At 38.3% G+C, this 26,410-nt stretch overlaps 1 protein-coding gene across 4 annotated transcripts in view; it reads left to right on the top strand.

Moving 5' to 3' along the window:
• Positions 1–26,410, top strand: part of SHOC2 (SHOC2 leucine rich repeat scaffold protein) — an 87,686-nt gene that overhangs the window by 345 nt on the left and 60,931 nt on the right. The window contains exon 1 of one of the 4 annotated variants that reach the window (XM_059881818.1): positions 40–293. The exons of 1 other annotated variant lie outside the window; for it this stretch is intronic. The gene's annotated coding sequence lies outside the window, so the exon portion shown is untranslated. 4 annotated transcript variants of the gene reach the window in all.

Below are 26,410 nucleotides of genomic sequence, written 5' to 3' on the forward strand. Positions count from 1 at the left end.
TATCAGTTATGGCTGCCTTAGCGTCAACAGTAACTTCCGCTTGAGAGTTGTCACTCTACCCTGCTGGAGGCTCTCTCTGTGGCCCAGCTAGCCAGCGGCGCCCAGTGGGCGGGAGAGAGGGCGTCCAGGAGCAGAGAAAAGGAAAAGGGCGCAGAGAGGGAAGCTGGCGCCAATACCTCATTCTGATTGGGTAGCGTCGCTGGCGACAGTACGTCTGTCTGATTGGGCAGCGTTGGCGGCTCTGGCCCCGCCTGTTTCTCTTCCCCGGCGATTGACGGGCCTGCACTCGAGAGGTGGGGCGGGGCGGTAGAAGCGAGAGTGTGTGGAGGGGCGGGCGGGGCGGGGCGGGGCGAGTGGGGGAGGGGCGGTCGGGGGGCGGCGGTTGGGCAGCGTCGCTTCCAAGGAGGAGGAGGAAGGAGGGCGAGTGAGGAGGATGGCGAAGTCCGGGCTCCTGACGGTAACCAGGGGCCGCCGAGGCGGGAGGGTGCCTGTTGGCCGGTTCTTCTTGCCGTCCTTCCTGTCCGTCGGGCGGTCGGTCGGTAGGGGGAGGCCCCGCGCGTCCTGACAGGCGCGAGCCGGCGGGGCCGGGGCGAGGCCCGAGGTGCCGGGGCCCTAGGAGGCGCCGCCGCCGCCGTTTTCCTGGGTGCTGTCGCCGGGAGGCCCGGGCCCTGGGAGCTGACTCTCCTGTGGGGCCCGCAGCCGAGCACCGAGAGCGAGCCGGCCGGCTGACAGTGTCCGGGGGCCGGGCCTGCGGTGGCGGCGGGCGGGCGGCCGGCCGGGACAGCGCCCGGGCGAGGACTAACCGGCGCAAGGGCCGGGGCCGGGGGCGCCCGGAGGATAGTCTCGCTCCACTAGGCTCCTGGGGTCACCGGGCCCAGGCTGCGGGGCGCCCCGTGGGCGTGCGAATCGTTGGCGGGGGCCTTGGCGCAGCGGTAGTGATACGGGGTGGAGTCTTTCCTCGCCCCTTCCCCAAAGCCCACCGCGCTCACCGTCTCCTCTCGGTTCCGTGAAGAGTGGTGAGTCGGCTTTGGGTGTGTTGCTTGGTGAAGCGAGTTGTAGGCATCCAAGAGTGCTCTGTTGGACATGCCTAATGGCAACCTTTTTCCGCGGAGGCTTTTAGGGGTAGAGGGAAAGTACTCTTCTCCCCGCCTCCCCCCCCCCCCCCCCCCAATGCTAGAGGCTTCGGGACAAAACGATTTTCCCCCAGCCCTTCAGTATCCATTGTTTTGTACCACCTCCCTCCCCTCCTTTCCTAGGTAGAAGAAGAATGACTCCAAGCCATTAATTGCCTTCCTTTTTTTTTTTTCCCTCAAAAATCAGCAGAGGGTTTGTGTAATTGTGTTAGTGTGGATCTACAAACAGGTGAAATGAATACCGTTTCAATAGTTGGAAAGAAGATGCTTTTGTGTGTGTGTCTGTGTGTGTGTTTAAGCTTTCAGCCCTTTCAGTTGGTGATTTGATTTTCTTTTCTGTTGCTTTGTATCATAATGGGGCTGATGAGAATAAAAGAGGAAGCAATATTTTGCAATCTACCCAAAAAATGTTTTCTAAGTCTCTAGGGATGCTGAAGCAAAATTGGGTTGCAGATGTGGACTGTATAGTATTTGCTTCCCTCACGATAAGTACCACCAGTCTATATCTAAGCTTACACCTGTGCAGTATTATACACTTCTTCGTAAATGTCAGCACTTTCTCCTTGCTCAGTACTCAGGAGTAATGGATAGTTGTATCTAAAACTATTTTTTGTTAGGTTTTCAGAATCTTAGAGTACACTTGTGTCACCAAGTATTTTTTACATCATCAACCCTTTAAGAAAGATTGTCTTAAAGACCTCAGTTTATTAGTTGCTAATCTCTACCCTCACCTTTACATGTTATAGCCTTTGTAACTGTCTGTTACTATGTATTTGAGATTTAGCTATTGAGTACAATTTGTGACATTCAGCAAACTTAAAGTTCATAGTTTGAATTTGTTAAGTGTTTGTTTTCTGTGTGACAGTGACAAGAATTATTAGGAATAATTATGAAAATGACCATTCCCTACCTACATAAGGATCTTAGACTGAATATGATAATCTTTTAAATACTAATTTGCACCTCAGGCACACTGTAAAAGTTTTAATTATGCATATGCATTTTAAAGTAGACCACAGAGAAATAAAGGCTTTGTCTAATGGTTTAAATGTAACATAAAGCTGACATATAAAACTATATTCTTGAAATGCCAGTTTGGAAATAACAGACATGGCCTATCTCGAAGGTTACTACGTTTTCCCGGCGTTTGTTCAGTTTTTGAAAAACACATTGATCTCAGGTTGGCATTTGTTTTCTGATTTCTTGATTGTTAATACAATTTTTCAGCTGTTTTTAAGATTTTTCTCTTTTATTTGTTATGAATGGTAATGGATTAAAGAGTGATGTTAAGAAATACATTAATAACTTGCAGCTGGGGTTTTTGTTTTTTTTTTTTTTTTGAGTTTTTAAGCTACCATATTCAGAAAGTTGATCAGAACTGTTTTGATAATGGTAACAAGACACAGCAACTTGTGAACTAGAAACCAGTCAGAAATTTGAAACATTTCACTTTTCAAACGGAACACTAAAATCATAAATTCTTTTGTTATGCTGGCTGGAATTATACTTTTTGAATTTTTTTTGTTTCTTCAGTGACTTGGGAGAGGGCTTCTCCCATATTCAAGAGAGATAATAAACTGGAATTCTAGGTGGAATGCTCCCAAAGATGGCTTCTGAATAACTGCTGGTATATTTTTTTTTGCCTTGCGTTACCTGTATGGATTTTGAGGGCAAGCGTGAAAATTGAAATTCCTTGTTATCCAGGCAGTTAAATTGCAGTCATATTTGTTTTAAAAATATGCTGGATTATCAATATTGTGTAATTTAATATTTCTGTAAGACTTGTATTCTTTAAACAGTTTAAATAGTTTTTAGATTTTAAATATCATATGAGAAAAGAATACCAGAATCTGTTGTGTTTTTTTTGTGTGTTTTTTTTTTTTTTTAACTGAAAAATATACACTAACCTGGGCATGCAGATATAAGAATGAATTTCTTTGGAGGTTGAAGATTAAATGAAAGACTATATCTTCATAGGATTCAGTTCACTGTATCGTTTATGTATTTTTCATGAATGAAAAAACATAGAATATATGCTTATAGTAATTAAAAAAATCACAAGACCAAAACACTCTCAAAACAATAAAAAACAACAGAAAAACAAGCTGACTCCTGTCCTTCGGTGAATTCTGAGGTTCTGTAACTTGGGTTTAGTGAAGGTGTTCTTGAACTGGATTATAAGATACCAATTAGGAGAGGAAACTTAGATATAAAACTTTGATATTTCCTAATAAGATCCGTGGGGAATTAGTAATACTTTGTTATAGATGAATTAGAAATGGGCTGTAATTTAGCAGCAGAATAATAAAGTACTTCTATGTGATACTTGAAAAAGGAGTACTGCAAATAAATTTGCTGTTTTTGCTTATTATTTGACTTATATTTCCTGCATTACATATTTCACATTAAGCATTAGGCATATTATAATTTAAGGCTAAATCTTTTACTGACTAAAGAATATATAGGTCAGGTTTGCTATTCCTGTCTTCTGAATTTTACGTTGTATCAAGGCTATGTACTATATATCTTTCTGGAAATATTTTTTTCTGTTAACACAGTAGTTAAATTTTGTATTTTACTATCAACTCTGACTTTTAAAATATTAAAAATTTCTGTCACAAGTTGACCTATAGTGTGCTTCAAGTATTGGAGTGCTCTGAAATGTAATTGTCAACCAGCGCAGGTAGAAAAGAACATGCGTAAGTCTAAAAAACTAATTTATGTTCTAAAATATGTAGTTGCGTTATTTTAACATAATATTTCTTCTGTCTTTGGCATTTTCTCCTGGTTCCCAGTTTTTTAGCACATCATCTTTAACTCAGCAAATCAAAGTTCTAGTGTATGAAAAGCATATTCTAATTGCAGAGGGCTCTTCAGCTTTTGAGATGTTGCTAACATATGTGCTCTTTGAGAAAGTATGATGTTCCCATTATCAAGATTTAAAGAACTAATTAGATTATTTCACACTACGTATCTCATTCCAACTTTTGTAAATATCATAACTGGTCACAGAAAGTAGTTCATGCTAGAAAAGGTTAAAGTTTCTTTTATTGGAAATAATGAAGATATTGCTTGAAGCTAAAACATTATAAATGACCTTAAAAGAGGGTATGATTTGTCCCTATGTGAAAGACTACTATGAAATATTTTGGAATGTCTATCTTCTAATGTTCATAGCACTGTGAACACACAATTTAAGCATCTTATTTGCCCTCAAATACTTTATAAATCTTGCAAGTTTAGTTAAGTAATTTCACCGTTGACAGATAAATATTTTTTCTTTCAGTTTTTCTAATGCCTTGTAGGTAGAAATGATGTGTTCTGACATGGGTGATGTCTAGAATTTGGAGTTAATTTCATCAGTTAAATTTGGGCTTTCTCTGTTTCCGGTTTTGTGTTGTACAACACTGCCTTCAGGAATTTTACCATTTTGCAGATAGTTTTTGAGTTAACCTTTAAGTTTTATTATGTAAGTGTTTCTCACTAGTTTCATACTCACTCATGTCATAGACCTTCTCCTGAGTGCTGTGTGTTTCCCGGTCTGTAAAGGCACAGAGATAAATATACTGTTTTCTGCATTTAGTAAGTTCATGGTTTGTTGCATGAAGGGGACAAACAGTAGTTAATTGTTTTGCAGTGTGACAAGTGCTTTGGTAGCTGTATACACTGAAGAACTCAGATGAATTAATTCAGACTGCATGTATAATCATCAGTGCTTACTGAAGGATACAACCTGAACTAACTCTTGAGGAATAAGTTGGATGGAGGGTAGAAAAAGCATAGAAGTTAGAGATGTTAAGGTCCATTTGGAGAATTGCAGGGAATAACAATTTGGAGTCCATCTATGACCTAATGTTAATATTTTAAGTGATACAGTAGGCTTGCATTAAAGTTATTATCTTTAGAGATTGTATGCCTTTTGTGCCTCATTTAATTTGGGGCTTGAACTATGGATCTGCACTAATGTTAGGAATCTGCTCCAAATTATTATTTAAAATTTTTAACTAAGTATATTTTCATAGTTAAATAGAAGAAGAACATATCAGCCTAACGTGAAATAATTCTGAAGCATGGAACTTGGATAATAAGAAAATGTTTCAAAATAGTATTTAAATATATTTTTCTCATATCATACTTAAATATATTTTTCTCAGCTTTTATGTATCTTGTTAAGAGTAACATTTATGAATTTCCTTCCTTAGAACTCATGGTGAGTTATTTCGCAGATATTTAAAATGCACTCTTCTGAGAACATTAAAAATAGCCTCTTTCCATACTTACTTCAGAGTGCCACTCTTTGCTTAAAAGTCAGACTGTATGATCAGTAGTTATATCCTGGTAGCCTGCTAGAAGTCTTTGTATGCCTTTAGAAGTTTTTTAAGATTTAAAAGTTCTCTGAACTTGACTATTAAAAAGTAATTTTTCATGCAGTGTGATTTAATACTTTTTGAGGATGAAATGAAGGCTCTTCGGCTCTCCCAGCGTGCCGTAGTTTCCCATTTTAAAACATTCTCATACTTGGCTTTTTTTCAATCCTTCCTGTTGGGGCTTCCTTGATAGCTCAGCTGGTAAAGAATCCGCCTGCAATATGGGAGACCCCGGTTCTATTCCTGGGTCAGGAAGATCCCCTGGAGAAGGGATAGGCTACACACTTCAGTATTGTTGGTTGAGCTTCCCTGGTGGCTCAGACAGTAAAGAATCTGCCTGCAGTGTGGGAGGCCTGGATTTGATCTCTCGGTTGGAAAGATCCTCTGGAGGAGGGCATGGCAACCCACTCCAGAATTCTTACCTAGAGAATCCCCATGGACAAAAGAGAATGGCGGATCACAAAGAGTTGGACACGACTGAGAAACTAAGCACAGCAGTCCTTCCTGTTATTTTCATTATAGAAATCTGAGAAATTCCTTTTTAAATGTTTCACATTTTAGCAATTCCCATATAAATGTTATAACGTCTCACTTATCTCAAGGTTATCTTTTAAGAAACTAAAACTTTCTGGTGTCATCTCCTTGGGTACAGCCCCATGCTCGCTTCACCTGGCTAACCTCCTAATTGCTGGTCAGGCCCCAATATCACATCCTTGGGGAAGCCTTTGATCTCTAGTTAGATTCTCCTGTTTTAAGGTCTCCCACCTGTTATTTCCTTTTTATAATACTCATCATTTTTGTAATGATGTGTTTAATGTCTTTGTCTTTTTTGCATTACTGTAAGCTTCATGATGAGCATCAAGTATTTGTCCTCTTTACTACCATTTCTCCAGTACACAATGTCTTAACTTTGTAAGGCTTCTAATAGAAAATTTGTCTAGGGCCCCCAAACAAACAGGCCAAAAAGGGCAAAGATATCATAATGCTTTTGCTCTTAAACACATTTACTGCTCTTAGAACCCCCTAGGCCTTAATTGAGGGATCTTTACAATTTTATGCTGCTGCTGCTAAGTCGCTTCAGTTGTGTCCGACTTTGTGTGACCCCATAGATGGCAACCCACCAGGCTCCTCCGTCCCTGGGATTCTCCAGGCAAGAACACTGGAGTGGGTTGCCATTTCCTTCTCCAACGCATGAAAGTGAAAAAATAAAGTGAAGTCTCTCAGTCGTGTCCAACTCCTAGCGACCCCATGGACTGCAGCCCACCAGGCCCCTCTATCCATGGGATTTTCCAGGCAAGAGTACTGGAGTGGGTTGCCATTGACTTCTCCGTTAAAATTTCATAATGTACAGTTACTTTAAAGTTTGGTAGCCAAATGTAGAAAGGATAGGGTACTCCTAGAGGCCTTATGAAAGTTGAAAATAAGAGCAAGGGTAAAGTACTTAAAAAGCAGACGTAAGACATTAAAAAATAAATTAATGTGATAAATACTTAAAATCTTTTAAGATGCCATCTGTTTTATATGTAGAATAGTATAGCAAAAACGATGATGTAAGATCATGACAAAGATATTAATTGCTGTTGGTAAATTTTGATAATGACACAGAAACAGGTATTTCAGAAAGGTTTCCATCTAAAATGATAACAAGTTTTAATGTTCAGTTCAGTTGCTCAGTCGTGTCCGACTCTTTGCGACCCCATGAATTGCAGCATGCCAGGCCTCCCTGTCCATCACCAAGTCCTGGAGTTCACTCAGACTCAATGCCATCCAGCCATCTCATCATCTGTCGTCCCCTTCTCCTGCCCCCAATCCCTCCCAGCATCAGAGTCTTTTCCAATGTGTCAGCTCTTCACATGAGGTGGCCAAAGTACTGGAGTTTCAGCTTTAGCATCATTCCTTCCAAAGAAATCCCAAGGTTGATCTCCTTCAGAAGGGACTGGTTGGATCTCCTTGCAGTTTTAATGTTAGCCTTTTGTTATTGGGAAGATTTGCTTAATGAGATGAAACATAGTAGGTATTGTAAGTATTTATTAAGTAAAATTAAATTGAAGAAAATGATTGAAAGTCCTGATTTAGTGCAGTATATTATTACTGCCTTAAAAGCTTTTGGATTTTATACCTACCATGTGTTTCTTTTGTGTACTGAGGTACGAAATATGTAAAACTGAGTAACAACATGTTTATCAGTTTTGAATGAAAACATACCTGTTGCAGTGATATGACAAAATGACATAAAGCAACTTTTAAACTGTTAAAGAGAGTAGTGGTTTAGTTGCTAAGTCATGTCCGACTTTTGTGATCCCATAGACTGTAGCCTGCCAGGCTCCTCTGTCCATGGCATTCTCCAGGCGAGAATACTGGAGTGGGTTGCCATTTCCTTCTCCAGAGGATCTTTCCGACCCAGGAATTGAACTTGGGTCTCCTGCATTGCAGGCAGATTCTTTACCAACCGAGCTATGAGGGAAGTCCTTAAGGAGTAAGTTTTATTGTTTATTTTTGGCATTTTTGGTAACCTAGACTGGAAAAATTAGATTGGAGGTTATAATACTTGTTTTAGAAGTCTGTAGAATGCTGCAGCTTGGATGACCTGAAATATATTATTTTTAATTCAACTTTGTTTTCTTTATGTCTTCTGGGATAAAGAATTTGATATTTCACTTAAAGGGCTTTAGTTCTGGTTCATATAAATTTATTTTGTCTTAGTTTTGTAATCAGTTGTGTTTTCTGACTATATAAGGATAGGTAAAAGAGCTAGTTATTTCCTATTTTGTTGCTAAAACAAATATTGGTTTATCTACCATGTGTTAATTACAGTTTTAAAGTCATAGAAATGGGATACTTATATACCAGGCAGCTTAAAATGTAAGGTTTTATGATTTAATTTTGAAAACATTTATTTCTGCTTTGGAAGTAGGGATTTGAAATTCTTAATACTAGAAATATGGCCTAGTTTCAGAACACCCACTAAGCAACTGTGGAAACTCAGCATGCTCAATGGCTTATAGTGCTGCAGTATTCTTTAATTTATCCCACCTCCTGTTATATAATAGCTTGTAGTAGTACACACAGAACATGCGTATTTAGGACAAGAACAAAGTGTATTGAAGGTCCAGAACGTGAGTCTGTGTTGGGCTTTGGATTGGGCAGGAAAAACCTGAAGATGATCAAATATGATAGTCAATGGGTGAGTGAGTGACATAAATCAGTTAATATTTTAGGTTGCAAATAAGGCATGAAAAGCAAAAATTGTTTTGGGACTTGAGAACAATGATTCTTTAAAATGGAGTCACAGTTTTTGAAACAAACACTTAATTCTATTAAAATTTATTAATATTTTTATTTAAAAAGTTTGACCACTCTTGTGAAATTGTCATGATGCTTGTGTACAGGACTAAGTATTTCAATGTAAATAATTTTATACATTTCCCCCAGAATGTTGTGCAACTCTGAAGTTGCAGCATTGTATCAGACTGTGAGAAACAGATACTGAAACTGATTAGAAACTAACTGTAAAGTATGAAACTAGTTTGTATCCATTGTTCAGGATAGTATACTGTCAAGGCATTTTATAAAACATACTTTTTACCAGCTTATTTTGTTAATTAAAAAAGGTACTGAGTTGATCTATGCTAATTATTATTATCAGACAAATGGATTTTAGAGTTAAATGTTTCAGTTTAAAGATTTTGTGATATGAAAAAGGAAGGACTTAATAAATTTGCCTTTAAAGTCAGCTATGTAATTTTTATAGAGTTAGCTCTGTGAGTAATGCTTTAACGCATAACTAATTATCTATATGCAAAAATAAACTTATCTGGCCTTTTTTCAGTTGGAGCTCACTATACCTGATATTTACACACACACACACACACACACACACACACACACACACATATATTATGCTAATTGATACTTTTGTAATGACTCTGTAGTAAGATCTTGAAGATTTTTATTTTATCAAAGAAAGTTAAAATTAAGTTTCATATAATTGAAGTTGTAACCTATCCCTTCTCCAGGGGATCTTCCCAACCCAAGATTTAAACCAGGGTCTCCTGCATTGCAGGCAGATTCTTTACCAGCTGAGCCATCAGGGAAGCCCATTATGTTCAAATTCTTTGAATAATCCTCAAAGGTAGATCATGTGTAAAAATAAAAATAATTTCTTAATTGACACATCTTTTTTTTGACCATACCATTACCCAGCTTTTATAATTAACAATTTGATAATATTTGAGTTGCTTCTGAGAGTAATTGAAATTAAGTATGGCCAAATAATGCTTTTTCTTTTTTTCTGGCATAATTTAAATAATAAATCAATTGCTACCTGCAAATTACTAAATGATTTACATTTTTATGATGTAAGAATTTTTTACATTAAAGCTTCTGTAAACTATGTGGGACTCATTTTGCAATTATAGTCACATAGTAGTAGATAGTACATCTAACCAGTTGGGAACTGGTTAGATTTAATATGTTAAATTGCAAAAAAAATATTTTTTTTAATATATATTCAAATCTATAAGCACGGGCTGCTTTTCCATATTTAGAGTAGGTTCTGATGGCAAAGAATCTTTATTAACCTTAAGTTAAATTGGGCTTGACTGTTCCATGTTTTTTTTTTTTTTTTGATCTTGTATGAGGAAGACTTTTGCTTTGGGGTATTTTTTAAAATGTAATACAGAGATAATGAGATTATATTATTAAGGCCCCAAATGCACAATGTAAATTCTGTTTTAACAGCTGTTAGGATGAATAGATAAATAACTGAGCATACTGGTCTTCACCTAAATAGTCTAAAAAGTGAACTATATGAATATAAGAAAAACTTTGTTTTATAATAAAGGCAACTTATTAAATACTGACTCTTAAATGTAATATACCTGCCTTGACACCACAGTCCTCTAATCTTGCTGTGTGTGGTAAATTTATTTTTGTTTATATTTTTTTCCTGACAGTTTCTGATAGTTTATAGAATGAGTAATGGACAGACTTTATGATCAGATAAGATCTAGTGAAGGAATGTGTGGGTTTATACACACAAAAAGCAATTAAATGAGATTAATTTTTAGCTTAAAAGTACTGAAAATCAAATTCTAAGTTGAAAATACTTTTAAAATACTGTAGTCACCTTAGTGCATATAACCTAAGATAGGAATTACATTTTATCTCGTTTGCTTTACACTGATAATTAGGTAGCCAACTTTTTGATTTATTGCCAATTAGCCCATGTTAAAGAGTAAGTGTTCTTTGAGAACACTTAGGTTCTGTTTGACATGTTTTGAAGTTCTGGGAAAGAAAGGCTGTTAAAGCAAATATTCACAAATCTTTTTCTTTAGACTGTGTGGCCTAAGAACTTTTCAGATTAAGTTTGATCAAGATATGACATTTATTATATCTTAGTTATCTTGAGACATTTAAATTCCCCCATCCCACCTCTTCCTTTTATTTTGCTGGAGAATCTTACAATTTATGTATATAGTGAAGTGTTGTACAAGAGAGCTGTAATCTCAATTATGGCTTGACTTTTAGGTTGAGTAAACAGATTTTCAGTTCTTTGCTCAAAACTTTTGTTTGCTCAGAATCAAAATTACATAATAAATCTTGTGCTTTCCCATAAGAAGGAATACCAAATTTCTTGGAAAACTCTCATGTATTTGTTACTGTATAATATTTAGTTTCCGTGCATGTTAGTCCAAACTATTTCAGTCCAAACTATTTCATCTTGCCTCTTTAGAAAAGGGGGGGAAATGAGTTTAGAGATGCTATGAGTTGTGCACTCTTGCCTTGATTCTAATTAACATGGACTAATATAGAGCAATTTATTTATTTACAGCTATTTCTTTAGCCTGCATGAAAATTAACTCTCGCATCATGTTCATTCATGCTGCTTAGGGCAGTGTTTTTCCATTTCTCTCTGAACAGTAATGTTCCCTTGAACATGTTAATTTTGGGTACTTTCTCAATCTTTGGTTTTCCAGTTTTGAAGATTCCTTTTTTAACTTGAATTACAAAAATACATAGAATTATGTGATTTGGAGGGGAGAGCAGTTTATTTCTTTCAACTAGTAAAAGAATATAAAGAGCATTTCAGATCTTTATAAACAAACGAAAATAGTTGAAATCTTGCCATTTTAGTTATTCATTAAAAAATCTGAGTGATTTAATTTTGAGTATAGGGAAGTATGCAATGAGACAAGATTTTTGTCTTTGCTTATTGTTCAACTGGTTTCAGCAAGTGTTTACTACATGCTTATTGTGTGTTTAATAAAAAGTTCATAGTATCTTTGAAGCTGTAAAGTACTTAAGAGGAAAACTGTAGGAAGGCTGCTTTTTAGTAGGGTAGATAAAGCCCAAGTTAACAAATACTCAACAATTCTTTCAATAAATTAAACTGTTAGGTATTATTTTATAACTATTAGAATAAAACTGTGAAAAAGACAATAAGCTCCCTGTTTTCCCACTGCTTTAAATGAGGGAGTGAAATAGCTAATCTGACAAATATGATACAGTGTGAAAAATACTCTGATAGGGGAAGTTTTAAGTGGGAGCACAGAGAGCGGAGACAGTATTCAGAAATGCTTTTGAGTAGTCAGGAAGGACTTCCCTGATATTTAAACTGAGATCTGAAGGGTGCATGGATCTCAGTGAAGAACTGTAAACCTGTTTCTATTGTTGTTGTTCAGTTACTCAGTCATGTCTGACTCTTTGCAGCCCCATGGACTGTATAGCACGCCAGGCTTCCCTGTCCTTCGCTGTCTCCCTGAGTTTGCTCAACCTCATGTTTGTTGAGTCGATGATGCCATCCAACCGTCTCATCCTCAGTCACCCCCTTCTCCTGCCCTCAGTCTTACCCAGCATCAGGGTCTTTTCCAGTGAGGCAGCTCTTCGCATCAGGTGGCTAAAAAATTGGAGCTTCAGTATCAGTCCTTCCAGTGCATATTCAGGACTGATTTCCTTTAGGATAGACTGATTTGGTCTCCTTGCTGTCCAAGGGACTCTTCAAGAGTCTTCTCCAACATCACAGTTTGAAAGCCTCAATTCTTCATCGCTCAGCGTTCTTTATGGTCCAGCTCTCACATCTGTACATGACTGCTGGAGAAACCATAACTTTGACTAGAAGGACTTTTGTCAGCAAAGTGATAAATATAAATACACTGATAAATACAAATACTTAAAATATTTTATACTTTATAAATGTACTGTCTAGGTTTATCATAATTTTTCTTCCAAAGGGCAAGTATCTTTTAGTTTCATGGCTGCTGTCACCATCCACAGTGATTTTGGAGCCCAAGAAAATAAAGTCTGTCTCTGTTTCCATTGTTTCCCCATCTATTTGCCATGAACTGATGGCACCAGATGCCATGATCTTAGTTTTTTGAATGTTGAGTTGTAAGCCAGCTTTTTCACTCTCCTCTTTTGCTTTCATCAAGAGGCTCTTTAGTTCTTTGCTTTGTGCCATAAGAGTGGTGTCATTTGCATATCTGAGGTTATTGATATTTCTCCTGGCAATCTTGATTCCAGCTTGCACTTCCTCCAGCCCAGCATTTCCCATAATGTACTCTGCATAGAAGTTAAATAAGCAGGGTGACAATATACAGCCTTGACATACTCCTCTTCCAATTTTGAACTAGTCTGTTTTTCCATGTCTAATTCTGACTGTTGCTTTTTGACCTGCATACAGGTTTTGCAAGAGGCAGGTCAGGTGGTCTGGTATTCCCATCTCTTTCAGAATTTTCCACAATTTGTTGTGATCCACACAGTCAAAGGCTTTAGCATTATCCATGGAACAGAAGTAGGTGTTTTTCTGGAATTCTCTTGCTTTTTTAATGATCCAACAGATGTTGGCAGTGTGATCTCTGGTTCCTCTGCCTTTTCTAAATCCAGCTTGTACATCTGCAAAATTCTCTGTTCATGTACTGTTGAAGCTTAGCTTGAGGAATTTTGAGCATGACCTTGCTAGCATGTGAAATGAGTGCAGTTGTGAGGTAGTTTGAACATTCGTTGGCATTGCAGTGACCTTTTCCAGTCCTGTGACCACTGGTGAGTTTTCCAAATTTGCTGGCATATTGAGTGCAGCACTTTAACAGCATTGTTTTGTAGGATTTGAAATAGCTCAGCTGGAATTCCATCATCTCCACTAGCGTTGTTCATAGTAATGCTTCCTAAGGCCCACTCCAGGATGTCTGGCTCTAGATGAGTGACCATACCATGATGATTATCCGGGTCATTAAGATCTGTTTTGTACAGTTCTGCCACCTCTTCATAATATCTTCTGTTAGGTCCATACCATTTCTATCCTTTATTGTGCCCATCTTTGCATGAAATGTTCCCTTGGTATCTCTGATTTTCTTGATGAGGTCTCTAGACTTTCCCATTCTATTGTTTTCCTCTATTTCTTTGCATGGTTCACTTAAGAAAGCTTTCTTATCTCTCCTTGCTATTCTTTGGTACTTTGCATTCAGATGGGTATATCTTGCCTCTTCACTTGCCTTTTGCTTCTCTTCCTTTCTCAGCTATTTGTAAGGCCTCCTCAGACAGCCATTTTGCCTTTTGGCATTTCTTCTTCTTGGGGATGGTTTGATCACTGCCTCCTGTAGAGTATCACAAACTTCCGTCCATAGTTCTTCAGGCACTCTATCAAATCTAATCCCTTGAATCTATTTGTCACTTCCACTGTATAATCATAAGGGATTTGATTTACGTCATACCTGAATGGCCTGGTGGTTTTCCTTACTTTCTTCAATTTAAGCCTGTTTTTTTGCAAGGAGTTCATGATCTGAGCCACAGTCAGCTCCTGGTCTTTTTTTGTGCTGACTGTTTGGAGCTTCTCCATCTTCAGCAGCAAAGAATATAATCCATCTGATTTTGGTATTGACCATCTGGTGATGTCCATGTGTAGAGTTGTCTGTTGTGTTGTTGGAAGAGCGTGTTTGCTATGACCAGTGTGTTCTCTTGGCAAAACTCTGTTAGCTATTGCCCTGCTTCATTTTGTACTCCAAAGCCAAACTTGCCTGTTACTCCAGGTATCCCTTGACTTTTACTTTTGCATTCCAGTCCCCATGATGAAAAGGACACTTTTTTTTTGTTTTAGTTCTAGAAGGTCTTGTAGGTCTTCATAGAACCGTTCCAATTCATCTTTGGCATAGTGGTTGGGGCATAGACTTTTATTACTATAATATTGAATGGTTTGCCTTGGAAACGAACTGAGATCATTTTATGCTGGTTTCTGATCAAATGAAATAGCTCATGTAAAGTCTTAGGGACAAGAGGTAGCAGAACTTGGGGGATTGGAAAGAAGTGTTTGTGACCAGAGGATAAGGTGGGGAATGTTGGAGTTGTAGCTGAAGTCAGGGGCCAGATTATGAAAGACTTGAGAATTATTGCTAAGAATTTTGGATTTTATCTTGAGGGCTGTCTTTGTGGGACCACCCCCTCTCCCATCCAGGTGTTTTAATTTGGATAGTTGGTTGATTAGATTTGAGTATTTGAAAAGAAAGAAAGAAAGTGAAATCGCTCAGTTGTGTCCAGCTCTTTGTGACCTCATGGACTGTAGCTTGCTGGGTTCCTTCATCCATGGGATTTTCCAGGCAAGAATACTGGAGTGGGTTGCCATTTCCTTCTCCAGTGAATCGTCCTGACCCAGGGATGGAACCTGGGTCTCCCACATTGCAGGCAGACTCTTTACCATCTGAACCAGCTGGAAAACCCTGAGTATTTGAAAGATTACTTTAGTTACAATGTAGTGATTAGATTAAGAATAAGATGGGGAGTGGATGCTTGAGACCAGTTACAAAGCTATTACAGGAGAATGTTCAGCGTACCTGGCTCAGGGTAGTGGCATTGAGAATAAAGAGAAGTTGAAGAGCCAGGAGTAATTTTATGGGAAGAATGAGTAGGATTTAGTGATTGTTAGGATATGAAAGATGAAGGAGAGAGAGGAGTCAGTATGACCTTAGGATTCCTGGCCCTCTCCCACTCTTATAGTTGATCTCTTCTTAGGTGTTGTCTCTTTAAGATGAAGCCTTTCCAAGGCTCATAAGTGCCTTTGTGCTTCAACAGCTCTTACCACACTGTTTTTGCCTTTACACTTGTTTGTTAGCTTACAGGTAAGGATAATATGCTTTATTATGGTTGCATACTTGGCACCTTGTGCAGTTCATGGCATTTAGTATATTTTAAATGTTGACTGAACGAAACTATAGTTTTTATATTTATGAAAATTGAAATATTCATAATTGAAGAAAAAGCTGGTTTCTGAACTGCCAGTATTCAGAAATTTGGTTTTATAACTTCAATATGAATCAGATCGCTCCAGGCACTTTTGAATATCGCTTGTAAAGCAGTCAAATCTGAAGTATTGGCTATATTTGGCTCCACATGAACTATTGTGGACTAATTTAAATGGGTTTGATTATTATGTTGCCCTCCTCTGGTATTGTATATTAGAGTTTTCTTTGTTAGTTTAAAAGAGAACATAACCGAACTACCATTCTCTGTTTCAAAATGAACATAGCTTTTTCTTTCCCCCCTCACTGATTGTAAAAGGAGGGAATTCTTGTATTTATTTTAAAAAATGATACAAAGATAAATAAAAGTGAAAGCCATTCTTACAACCAAGGATAAACATTGCTATCATTTGATTAAGACTTTGCGATTCCTATATATATGTATATATGAACAATATCATTAAGTTAAAAATTGAGACAAGAAATACTTTATATATATAATTACTTATATGTGCGTGCGCGCGCACACACACGCACACATATCCTTCATAGGAAGAATTCTCATAACTAGTATATAGCCAAGTAACTCAATAGCAGTAGAATGCTAAATTTAAATTCCTGCAAGAGATCAGGCAGGTAACATAAATGAGTGAACTCAGTAGGGATTATATATGAGATTGTTGAGTTGGAGAGTGCTGTGTGGGCACAACTTCTGTTCACCACTAGTTGGTTTTTGTCATTAATAAATGTTGACCCAGTGGTGCTCACATTTAAAAATTTTTTTTAAATGAGAAGTAGTAGTCTGAATTTGTATGTGAAACTTCCAGTGATTGCTACTGCTGCTAAGTGCTTCAGTTGTGTCCGACTCTGTGACCCCATAGACGGCAGCCCACCAGGCTCCTTCGTCCCTGGGATTTTCCAGGCAAGAATACTGGAGTGGGTTGCCATTTCCTTCTCCTCCAATGATTAAATATTGGCAAAATAAGAAAAATTAAAACCATGATGAGTATTATACATAATGTAGCTATAGTCCGTATTTTGCCTGAATACCACAAACGGGAAGAATGGAAAGATTTCTTCACCGTCCCTAATCAAAGAAATAAAGATAATATGTCATTTTTCATACATCAGATTGATAAAAATGAGAAAGAATAATGATTGTCAAGATTGAAAGAGTGTAGATTTATGCATTCTCTTTGGAAGAAGACGGTTTAGAACTACTTACACATATTTTAGTGCTTCCCTGGTGGCTCGGCCGGTAAAGAAACTGTCTGCAATGCAGGATACCAGGGTTCAGTTCTTGGATTGGGAAGATCCCCTGGAGAAGGGAATAGCAACCCACTCTAGTATTCTTGCTGAAAAAAATCTATGGACAGAAGAGCCTGGCGGGCTATGGTCCAGAGGGTTGCAAAGAGTTGGACACGACTGAGCAACTAACACTAGCATACGTGTTTCAAAGGCACTTTAGTTTTGACCGAACAGTTCTGCTTTCAGGACCCTGCCTTATGGAAATACTGGTTCCTGTATATAAAGATTTATGTTCAATGAAGCATTATTTGTGCTACCTATCCCCCCCCCCCCCCCCCCCACTGAAGGCAAATAGAAATAACCTAAACGTCAGTTGATAAGAAAATGATTAAGTAAATTATGGTGTAGTCATACCACAAATTATAACAATGAAAAGGAATGAAGGATATCTGTGTTCTTGTGTAGAAAGAGTCCATAGTTTGTTGTTGGTGTTGTTCAGTTGCTAAGTTGTGTCTGACTCTTTCTGACCCCATATGTCCTTCACTGTCTCCCAGAGTTTGCTCACATTCATGACTGTTTGAGTCAGTGATGGTATCTAACCATCTTGTCTTCGCCTCCCCCTTCTCCTTTTGCCTTCAGTCTTTCCCAGCATCCAGATCTTTTGCAGTTGGCTCTTTGCATCAGGTGTCCAAAGTATTGGAGCTTCAACAACAGGCCTTCCAATGAATGTTCAGAGTTGATTTCCTTTAGGATTGACTGGTTTGATCTTGCAGTCCAGGGAACTTTGAAGAGTCCATAATTTACTGTTTATCATTTATGTGCAAAATTGTAAACCTAAATTTATGTGTGTATGCTGTCATTTTAAATATCTGAATGAAACTCCATTGTGTGGCACCATAATTTATTGACACTTGATGTACATGTAAGTTATTTCTAATGTTTGGTATTTGTATGCACATTTCTTTGAACATTTTTTTGATATTTGTATTTGTAATGTTGTCTCCAAAGATAAATTCCTTTTGTATATTATACAGTAACATATTAAATATCTGAGCTTTCATAGATAGTTTGAAGAAATACATTTGTCTCTGAGAGTCTGCTGTTTGTAACCTTTGATCTGAGTAAATGCACCTTAGGCACAGTGGTCAGAGAGCTAATAAAGAAGTGGCACTGTGTTTACTTATCTTAGATTCCTTAAGATTTTTAAGGGTAATTTAAGTACTGATTTCTGTCTGCTCAATATATGCTTATGATAGAGTCCAAAAGATACAGACATATGCAGCAAATATTTCTCCTACTCTGAGACTTCTGCCTAGTTTTCTTTCCTACAAAACCACTCTCAGTTTTGTGGGTACCTCTGTATTTTGTACATATAAGCATATGTTTATATATATATTTTCCCATAAATAGCACAATATGCTGTTCTACACCTGGGTTTTTCTCACTTATTTATAATTAATATATTTTTGCAGTGCTTTGTATGTTCTACAGCCTGTTTTAACAAGCATTTTAGTATTTATTACTAATCTTCATCACAATCTTCATGCCACATCTTGAGAGGTAGATAGTATTATTTCATCCTCCTCTTACAAAGAAATTAACTGAGGCATAGAAACTTTAAAATGCTAGGTAGTTGGGGAACTGGAAATTGAATTCCAGCAGTCTGTCTACAGAGTTCTAACTATTACCCAGAAAGCTTTACTGTCTCAATTGTGTTATACCAGTACATGGTTGTTGACCATTCTTTTTAGTAATTACAAAGTATTTCACTGAATAAAAAATAATGTATATAACCATGGCCTTGGTGATGGGCACTTAGGTTATTTGAATATATTATTGTTTACATATAGTTCTACAATGAATATCCTTGTGCCAATATAATCCCTATGTCATTTTGTACATACAGAATTTGCATGTATTTCATTTTCATCCTTTCACGTTTGGGCAGGATGAGGGTGAATCTAGTATGCACAGTTATATTTTATTTTGTGATCTAATATCAGACTTTTTCCTTTAATGGGTATGTTTCGTTCATCTGTGTTTATTATAGCTTTATGTTTATTTCCTTATCTTTTATACCTAAGAGAGTAAGATACAGATCAAGCTATAACTATTGAGGTGTACTTAAAGGTATAAAGCAGCATAAAGTATTGTGAAAGTGAAAGTATTAGTCACTCAGTCGTGTCTGACTCTTTGTGACCCCATGAACTGTAGCCCACCAGGCTCCTCTGTCAATGGAATTCTCCAGGCAAGAATACTAGAGTAGGTAGCCATTCCCTTCTCCAGGAGATCTTCCCAACCCAGGGATTGAACCTGGGTCTCCTGCAGTGCAGGTGATTCTTTACCATTTGAGCCACCAAGGAAGCTCTAATATTTGGTAATACTCATCTATGAAGCTGTCTGGTTTCTGGACTTTGGTTGGTTGAGAATTTTTTGATTACTGATTTGATATCATTCCTGATAATTAGTCTGTTCATATTTTCTATTTCTCCCTGATTCAGTTGTGAGAGATTGTACATTTCTAGGAATTTGTCCTTTTTTTCTATGTTGTCCATTTTATTACCATATGATTGTTCATAGTAATCTCTTGTGATCATTTGTTTTGTGGTGTTGGTTTTAACGTCTTTTCCATTTTTGATTTTATTTGTTTGGGCCCTCTCTCATGAGTCTGCCTCAAGGTTTAGCAACTTTGTTTATCTCTTTAAAGAACTCCCTTTTAGTTTCATTGATCTTTTCCATTGCCCCCCACCCCTTTTTTTTTTTTTGCTTTTTAGTCTCTGTTTCATGTATTTTTGCTCTGATCTTTATGATTTCTTTGCTTCTGCTGACATTAAGTAAGTAAGTATGTATTAGTTGCTCAGTTATGTCTGACTCTTAGCAACCCCATGGACTGAGCCAGCCAGGCTTGCCTGTCCATGGGATTCTCGAGGCAAAAATACTGAAGTGGGTTGCCATTCCCTTCTCCAGGGGATCTTCCTGACCCAGGGATTGAACCTGGGTCTCATGCATTGCAGGCAGATTCTTTACCATTTTTGAGCCACCATACAATGGGTTTTGTTATTTCTTCTTTTTCTAATTCCCTCAAGTGTAAGGTTAGGTTGTTTGAGATTCTTAATGCAGCCTGAGATACACTTATATCACTGTTTCCCTCTTAGAACTGCATTTGCTATGTCCCATAGATTTTGGCTCAGTGTATTTTCATTTATCTGTTTTTTTTTTTTCTTTTTTTAAAAATTTTGCCTTAATTTCTTCAGTAATCCATTCATGTTTAGTGTGTTCAAGCCTCCATGTATTTGTGTTTTTCCCTTGTTGCTTTCTATTCTCACAGCCTTGTGATTATAAAAGTTGCTTGATACAATTTTAGTCTTCCTAAATTTACTGACTTTTTTGTGGCCTAGCTTATAGTCTATCCTGGAGAATGTTCCATATGTGCTTGAAAAGAATGCTTATTCTGCTACTTATGGATGGAATGTTCTCTGTATATTGGGTTGGCTAAAAAGTTCTTTTAGTTTTTAAGTAAGTGATATATTTTTCATTTTCACCAAGAACTTTATAGAACAACATATTCACCATTTTGTTCCCCTACCTTCTGCCTTTTTTCAGGCAACTTCATAATTCCATCTTCCCAAAACTTTTTATCTTTTTGAGCAAAGAACTATTCCAGGTGCCTTTTACAGTCTTCCAGGAAATTGAAGTTTTTTCCATTAAGAGAATTTGTAAAGGCCGAAATTAATAGAAATCCAAAGGAGCAATGTATAGTGACTATGGTGGATGAATCAGAACTTCCCAGCCAAACTGTAGCAGATGATATTTACGACTTTTGTCTTTTAAACTGTGGAAAATTCTGAAAGAGATGGGCATACCAGACCACCTGACCTGCCTCTTGTGAAACCTATATGCAGGTCAGAGAGCAACAGTTAAAACTGGACATGGAACAACAGACTGGTTCCAAATAGGAAAAGGAGTATGTCAAGGCTGTATATTGTCACCCTGATGATTGAACATCTATGCAGAGTACATCATGAGAAACGCTGGGCTGGAAGAAGCACAAGCTGAAATCAAGATTGCCGGGAGAAATATCAATAAGCTCAGATATGCAGATGACACCACCCTTATGGCAGAAAGTGAAGAGGAACTAAAGAGCCTCTTGATGAAAGTGAAAGTGGAGAGTGAAAAAGCTGGCTTAAAGCTCAACATTCAGAAAACTAAGATCATGGCATCCAGTCCCATCACTTCATGGGAAATAGATGGGGAAACAGTGGAAACAGGGTCAGACTTTATTTTTTTGGGCTCCAAAATCACTGCAGATGGTGACTGCAGCCATGAAATTAAAAGACGCTTACTCCTTGGAAGGAAAGTTATGACTAACCTAAATAACATATTCAAAAGCAGAGACGTTACTTTGCCAACAAAGGTTCTAGTCAAGGCTATGGTTTTTCCTGTGGTCATGTATGGATGTGAGAGTTGGACTGTGAAGAAAGCTGAGTGCCGAAGAATTGATACTTTTGAACTGTGGTGTTGGAGAAGACTCTTGAGAGGCCCTTGGACTGCAAGGAGATCCAACCAGTCCTCGGTGTTCATTGGAAGGACTGATGCTAAAGCTGAAACTCCAATACTTTGGCTACCTCATGCGAAGATTTGACTGCTGGGAGGGATTGGGGGTAGGAGGAGAAGGGGACGACAGAGGATGAGATGGCTGGATGGCATCACCAACTCGATGGACATGAGTTTGAGTAAACTCTGCGAGTTGGTGATGGACAGGGAGGTCTGGTGTGCTGTGATTCATGGGGTCGCAAAGAGTCGGACACGACTGAGCGACTGAACTGAAGTGAACTGACAAGGTTTATCAGTCTGTTATATATTTTCCTTTACCAATGAGACTTTTCCTGTTGTAATTTTCATATTTCTAGTTGTGGCCTTTTCTTTAACATTTCTTACAAAACTGGTTGTAATGTTGAACTCTTTTAGGTTTTGCTGGTCTGTAAAACTTTTGCTCTTTCCTCCAAATCTGAATGAAAGCTTTGCTCAGGAGAGTATTCTTGATTGTAGATTTTTCTCTCTCATTTTTTAAAATATATCATGCCTTTCTTTCTCTTCTGGTCTGTGGAGTTTCTGCTGAAAAACAGCTGGTAGTTTTATGTATATAACTTGTTGCTTTCCCCTTACTACTTTTAATATTCTCCCTTTATCTCTTACTTCTGCTATTTTAATTACCATGTATCTTTGATGTGGTCGTCTTTTGATTGATTCTGTTTGGAATTCTGTGCTTTCTGGACCTGGGTGTCTTGTTTCCTTCCCTAGGTTAGGGAAGTTTCCAACTGTTTTGTCCTCAGATATGTTCTCTGTTCCGCTCCCGTCCCGCCCCCCACCCCACACACATTTCTGGGATCTCTGTATGTGAATGTTAGTATGCTGATGTTGTCCTAGAGGTTTCTTAGACTGTCCGTATTTCTTTTTATTCTTTTTTCTTTTCAGCTTTAGTGATTTCCGTTGTTTTTAGCTCACTCCTTTATTCCTTTTCATCATCTAATCTGCTGTTGTTTCCTTCTAATGTATTTACTTCATTTATGGTATTCTTCATCTCTGGTTGCTCTTCGTATTTTCTAACTCTTTGTTAAATCTTACTGTGTTTATTCCTTCTTCTCCCAAGTTCTTTGAGCATCTCTAAGACCATTACCTTGTACTCTTTATCGGGTAGATTCCTTATCTCCACTTAGTTTTTTTTCTGGGGTTTTAACTTGTTCCCCCTTATTTTGCCTGTTTTTGTGCTCAGTCGCCTCTGACTCTTTGTGACCCCATGGACTGTAGTCTGTCAAGCTCCTCTGTCCATGGGATTGTCCTGGCAAGAATACTGGAGTGAGTTGCCATTTTCTTCTCCAGGGGATCTTCCTGACTGGGGGATCGAGCCTGTTTCTCCTGTATCTCCTGCATTGCAGGCAAACTCTTTACCACTGAGCCACCAGGGAATCCCAGGTTCCTGCTTTCATTTCTATTTATTCAATAGGTTGGTTACATTTCCTGATCTTGGAATAGTGGCCTTATATAGAAAATGTCTTAGAGGTCCCCATAGCACACTCCTCTGTAGTCACCAGAGATTTAAGTTCCAAAAATGGCCTCTGTGTGAGTTCTTTTGGCCTTTGTGTTGTGGTGGGCTACATTCTGTGGGTACACTGAGATGTGGCTGGCCTGGTTGGTTGCCAGGCCCCACCTTTTGTGGAGGCTACTGGCAGCTGGTAGGTAAGGCTGGGTCCTGGCACATTTGGCTCCATGGACAGAGGAGTCCTGTGGTGGTGCTGGCCTGCCAGTGGGTGGGCCGAATCTTTAAAGACTGGCTGTGGGGCCACAAGAGTTCTGGAATTTATGTTGGCCCACTGGTGAGTGGGGCTGAGGCCCAGGGGATCCTGGGGCTTGTGCTGTCCAATAGTGGGTAAGTCCTGTCAGCCTACTGGTAGGTAGAGCTGGATCCTGGAGTCTCTGACTGTGGGGCCTCAGGGTCCCAGACTTGGTGTTAGCCCACTGGTAGGTGGCACTGAGGCCCAGGAGGTCATAGTTTTTCTGTTTATCTTTTGGATGTTTGAATTATATTAACTAGTGTTTTCTTCAAGAGCAATTAATAGGAACAATATTCCTTCAGTTCTAACATGTTTAATAATATTTACCTGTTTTTATACTGAACTATATTGTTAGAACTCAGTATTAATTCTTGGTCATATTTTTTTTGTCCTTGAAGACTCTTTGCAGTTGATCTACTGTTTTTGCCACTGAGTCCCTCCTCCTGTTTGTTTTTAGGTAGCAGTGAGTTTGTATAGATTCCCAAAGAATTCTCTTTGAATCCTTGAAGTACAGTAGTTTCCCCCTTTAAAATTTATGTTTTTCTTTTTTTTTACTTTTCAATATTGTATTGGTTTTGCCATACATCAGTATGAATCCACCACGGGTGTACACATGTTCCCCATCCCGAACCCCCCTCTCACATCCCTCTGGGTCATCCCGGTGCACCAGCCCTGAGCATCCTGTATCATGCAAAAATCTATGTTTTTCAATAGTACTTTTAACCAAATTCCTTTAGATCAGAAATTAGCTAGCAGATATGTACATTTAACATTAGAATACAGGATAGAGACTGAGTTAGGTTATAAGGCGAGTCAAATTTAATATAGCTAGAACTCCTCAAGTCTCTGAACATCCAGTTCCCCCTCCTCACTTATGGGAATAATTCTCTTTATCCTAGGCAAGAGAAAAATAGTTAGAAAATAAGCATGTACTCTTTTTAAATTTTGTATTGGAGAATAGTTGCTTTAAAATATTCTATAAATTTCTGCTGTACAGCAAAGTGAATCAATTATATGTACACATATATTCACTCTTAAGATTCTATTCCCATATAGATCATTACAGAGTATTGAGTAGAGGTCACTGTGCTATGCAGTAGACTCTTTTTAGTTATCTATTTTATATAGTGTGTGTGTCACTCCCAACCTCCCAATTTATCCCCCCCCCCCCCCCCCCACTTCCCTCTTGGTAAAAATAAGTTTGCTTTCTATATCTGTGACTCTGTTTCTGTTTTCTAAATAGGTTCATTTGTACATTTTTTTTTAAGGTTCCACATATAGACAGTATCATATGCTGTTTGTCTTTGATTTACTTCACTCACTATCTAGTTCTATCCATGTCACTGCAAATGGCATTTTTCATTCTTTTCTATGACTGAGTAATATTCCATTGTGTAATATATATTACATCTTCTCTGTTGATGGACATTTAAATTGTTTTCATGACCTGACTAGGGTGAATAGTGCTGCAGTGACCATCGGGGTATGTGTATCTTTTTGAATTATGGTTTTCTCTTGATACATGTCCAGGAGTGGGATTGCTGGATCCTATGACACTATTACTAGAAGGGACTAGTCAGTACTGGTTTTTAATAATTAGTGCATGGGCCACGGATGTATGAGTCAGGCTCTTTTCTAAATTGAGCTGTGTTATCACTTTCTAGTGGCCAGTTATTGAAACATTTATATATTCTGTTAATGGAAAAGTAGAGCTAATTGGTGGTAGAGTTAAACTGTAAGGTACTGAATTAAAATTAATTTATAAAATATATTCTTTTTATCATACTTTTCAGGAAAATACCACTCAGTAGAAAATAATTGAACTTGTTGAGTTGAAAGTTATATGAATTATGCATTTAGGCATATAATAATACATGGAAGAAATTTCTCATTTGCTCAGAAATTTCTCAATTTCTCAGATTTGTTAATAAACTACTGCTGCTGCTAAGTTGCTTCAGTCGTGTCCGACTCTGCGACCCCAGAGACGGCAGCCCACCAGGCTCCCCTGTCCCTGGGATTCTCCAGGCAAGAACGCTGGAGTGGGTTGCCATTTCCTTCTCCAATGCATAAAAGTGAAAGTGAAGTCACTCAGTCGTGTCCGACTCTTCACGACCCCATGGACTGTAGCCCACCAGGCTCTTCCGTCCATGGGATTTTCCAGGCAAGAGTACTGGAGTGGGGTGCCATTGTCTTCTCCGTAATAAACTACTAGTGTGATCTATATGGAGGGAGAATAATTTTGTAAAGATATTTAGATTTTCTGTATTGGGTTTTTTAATTTAGTATTTCTTAAGACTATAGAAAGCAATCCTACCTTTTTCAATCTTGCTCTGTTAAAACCTTGATTCCTGTGTCAACCTGATTATTTACATGGTTATGTATAACCCTTTAATGTATTATGAGATAGTATAGTGGTTACGACATGGGTTTTGGAGTTGGAACTGTGTTAGCCTTGTGACTTAGTCAATTATGGTCTGTGTGATCTTTGACAAGTTGTTTGATTACTCTTGAGCCTTAGTTTCCTTATCTATAAATGGATGTTAATCTGGCTCCGAATTGTTGCAAGGACTTCATGAGATAAGAGCTAAAAGCATTTAGCACTGTGCCTGACAAGTAGTAAGTACTAAATAAACATTATCTGCTGCTACCTCTAGTGTTATTATTGTCAGACTCCCACCATGCTGTTGGGCAGATAATTTAACTTCCATAAACCTTAGTTAAGGTGAAAGTGAAAGTGAAGTCGCTCAGTCGTGTCTGACTCTTTGCGACCGGTGGACTGTAGCCCACCAAGCTCCTCCGTCCATGGGATTCTCCAGGCAAGAATACTGGAGTGGGTTGCCATTTCCTTCTCCAGGGGATCTTCCCAACCCAGGGATCGAACCCAGGTCTCCCACATTGCAGGCAGACGCTTTAACCTCTGCACCACCAGGGAAGCCCTTAAATACAAGAATCGGTCTCTCAGAAAACCTCCTATAGAGACACAGAACTTCAGATCCAAGTACTAACATCAAAGATTTCAAGGGAGGAAAGGAAGCCAGGTTGAAAGAAGAAGGGGGAGGAGGCGGGAGAGGGGGAGCGAAAGGGGTGGCCTTACAGACGTCCCC

This window comes from Bos taurus, chromosome 26 (assembly GCF_002263795.3).
Source record: "Bos taurus isolate L1 Dominette 01449 registration number 42190680 breed Hereford chromosome 26, ARS-UCD2.0, whole genome shotgun sequence".
In the NCBI taxonomy this organism is placed as follows: Eukaryota; Metazoa; Chordata; class Mammalia; order Artiodactyla; family Bovidae; genus Bos; species Bos taurus.